This window comes from Limulus polyphemus, unplaced genomic scaffold (assembly GCF_000517525.1).
Source record: "Limulus polyphemus unplaced genomic scaffold, Limulus_polyphemus-2.1.2 Scaffold4768, whole genome shotgun sequence".
Classification (NCBI taxonomy): Eukaryota; Metazoa; Arthropoda; class Merostomata; order Xiphosura; family Limulidae; genus Limulus; species Limulus polyphemus.
This window is the reverse complement of record NW_013670378.1, coordinates 15,121-18,521: the sequence shown is the minus strand read 5'-3', so window position 1 is coordinate 18,521 and position 3,401 is coordinate 15,121.

The window sequence follows — 3,401 nt, the reverse complement described above, 5'->3', positions numbered from 1 at the left end:
TTAGGTTAGTCCCATCATGTACTCTCTATTTGTATTCAGAACAACAGGGCAATCCACCTCTACTAGCCTGTGTTTCCTGGGACTCAAATATACAAGAAACATAAGGTCACAAGACCACTTCCCACAGGTAAAGGTCTGTGACAAGCACTGCTGACATGTCCGACGAATCAGACAACGACTAAGGTAGAATGCGAGTAATAGTGTACATGGCATTTCTATGGATGAGTTATGATGAATATTAAAAGGGTATTTATGGTGACGTTTGTGGTTGGGGTTTTAAAAATTTGTGGGATAAGATATTCATCGAGTGTAAAAAAAAAAAAATCAAATTTTAGAAAACATTACAGATTTTGATGTTAAGTCTAAAGAAAAATATTTCTTCTAGGACATTTCTAACTTGTTAAAACTACAAACTTCTGTTAAGGAAACTTTTTTTTTAACCTGAGTACACGTGCGTACGTATTGACTCCGCATAAAAACCTTAAAATCCGATTTAAAAACAAAACTCTTTATGACTGAATGACACATGCTAGTTTTTGTTCATCACTACTACTGTGATCACATTCAGGACATTATCATCTTTATTTCTTTTACAGCACTGGTTACAGAGTTTACCAGACACTTCACACTTTTCATTTTAAACTATGTACACATTCATTCTTACTTGATTACCGACATATTCTGCAACATGCGTATTCCTAACTTTAAGTAACAAACCATACCTTTCAGAAGTGTTTACAGCTATATATATATATATCATATTACTTGTAAGAGGTGACGTACTGATAAAAATAAAATGTGTTAACACTCACACATAACTGTAATTTCTCCACGTAAAAAAATGTTTTCTGTTATTATCCGATTACTCTAGAGCACAATTAAATATATCCATACACCTGGTTATTTATATCAGCACTTCCTAAAATAATAAATTAATCTTCACTATAAATTAAATTAAAAGGTACTGTTTCATAGGCAACATGTCACTGACAACAATATCAGGCCTCAAAACAAATACATAATCATTTATTGTTTAAAACTTATAATACTGTGTGAGCATTACCATATGGATTTGACTATTCATTGGAATCATTCCTAAGGGCACAACAAATAATGTAAAAAATAAAACAAACATATTACTTCTGTATTATATTAAGAGCCTGCAATTCATTTTTTAAAGAGCATTCCAGTTGCATAAACTCGTCATATTTTTGAAACATCTTTTTTTAATGTTGTGATTTTATTTATAATTACAAGTTTCAACACTCACAAGATGTAGTGTTAACCATTACATTGGTGTAACTGTTCCAATCCATCATTGACTTAATAGTTCAATACCAGATGAAATTTTTGTTTGTTTTAAGTTAAGCACAAATCTACACAATGAGCTATCTGTGCTCTGCCCACCACGGGTATCGAAACCCGTTTTTTAGAGTTGTCAGTCCGCAGACATACCGCTGTCCCACTTGGGGGGCTTTTATTTTTGAGACTCACAACTCTCTTTAGTAGAACTCCTTAAATTAAAAAAAAAAAACACGAATGTTCTTGCAAAATCAATTACCTTTATTTGTTTTAAACCCCAACTTTATTTATGCTAGAAGGGTTGGCAGCTAGACTTCTGGTAGTTTTTGTGTAGATACAGAAACATGTATTGGAATATATTTTCATTTTCAACTTAGAAACTAACTGTACAAGGGATATTATCTCTTTTTTTTTTAAAGAGAACTGAAGGAACAGTTGGAAAGATTTCATGGTATTTCAAGCCCTTACAAGAGGGGAAAAAAAATTGTGGTTTAGATTTGTAATTATTCTACATTCCTTAATGTTTGTACTAACCAGCATTTGGTATTTAAAAGTCAGTTCCAAGATGCTACGTAAACCACAGGATTTTATAAAAGTTAGCCCTTGATAAAACAGCAATGAATGAAAACCATCAACAAGATATAAAAAAAGTATTACAAAAGAGTAAGACATCTTTTTATTCATAAACCACTGCACAGACTGAAGTAAATTAGTACTACTAGATGTCAAAATGTATCTTGTACAGGGTGTCCAAAAAGTCTGGAACTATAATTGCTTTGCAGCTTCTCTTAAGTTCAGAAACATGACTGATTATGGCACTGTCAAAGCGCACGAGAAGATAGAGTTAATCCTGCTGTGTGGTCCCAGTGGAAGATTGCTGCCAAATTTAAGGAGACTGACAGTGTTGGACCATTGACAATGTTACTAATATGCTTGTTAGTGTTCACAGAGAATAGAAGTCTTCAAGCTTGTTTCAAATTACAAAGACAACATATGGAACACATTCTGTAAAATTCGTTGAAATACCTGTGGTTCCAGACTTGTTAAACACCCTATATATTTTTTTTTTTGTTGTTGTTGTTCAAGCATACTTGAATTTTTGCATTCACCAATTGAAATTATGATTATAATAAATTATCCATTTTTAGAGCTACTGGGATCTGATAAATCTGGTAATTCTGAAGTATCTTCAAACACAACTTTTACACTATTGCTAATGTTTCAATACAGAAAAAATTACCATGAGGTAAGTAGACAATTGTAACAATACTGAACAGTCAGTATCTTAAACATTTAAATTTGCTGGCACTAAAAGCTATACTAAAACTTAACTCTAGTGTTTAAGAAACTGTAGAAAGAAATGCATAAAACACTCTCTAACTGATGTCTTTATTCTTTGAGATAACCCAACTAGCCGTCTCCAAGTGAATGCTTGTTATTTGCTTCTCTCGCAGTGTACACAGTAGGCACGTTTCAGGAAAATTTACAAGTAATTTAAAAATAAAAATTAATATAAACGTTTTTCCTTACTTAAGATTTATGAGTCACAATGTAATATACGATTTTGGTTTCTATTGCAACTATAAAATATTTGAAGTAAAAAAAATGTAACACAAAAGAGGCTTAACTGATCGTCTCACACCAAGAAGAAAAATTGAATGTGCAACAAGAACATTTATCTACAATGATTCATTTTTCTTTCAATAAACATGTTATATAATATCAGTTATTTGTTCCAGAAAACAAAATAAACATTATAGTTACTCACTATAAATATATCATATGATCTTACTCTAAATATAAGATACATAAGTGCAAGTAGCAAACACGTCGTCAAGATCTGCAATACGTATATTGATGAGAATACTTATTAGCCCTTACTCGTTTACTGAAAAACTTTTTATGGAGTCTCTTTCAGTGTCTCAGCTTGCCGTTCATTAAAAAGAGAAAAAAATTGAAGCATTTTATGGTTGCATCCATTTGTATTGCATACAGAGAAGATACTAGCCAGTGGCATAATGAAAGGGTTTGTTTGTTTTGAATTTCGTGCAAAGCTACACGAGGGCTATCTGCGCTATTTGTCCCTAATTTAGCAGTGT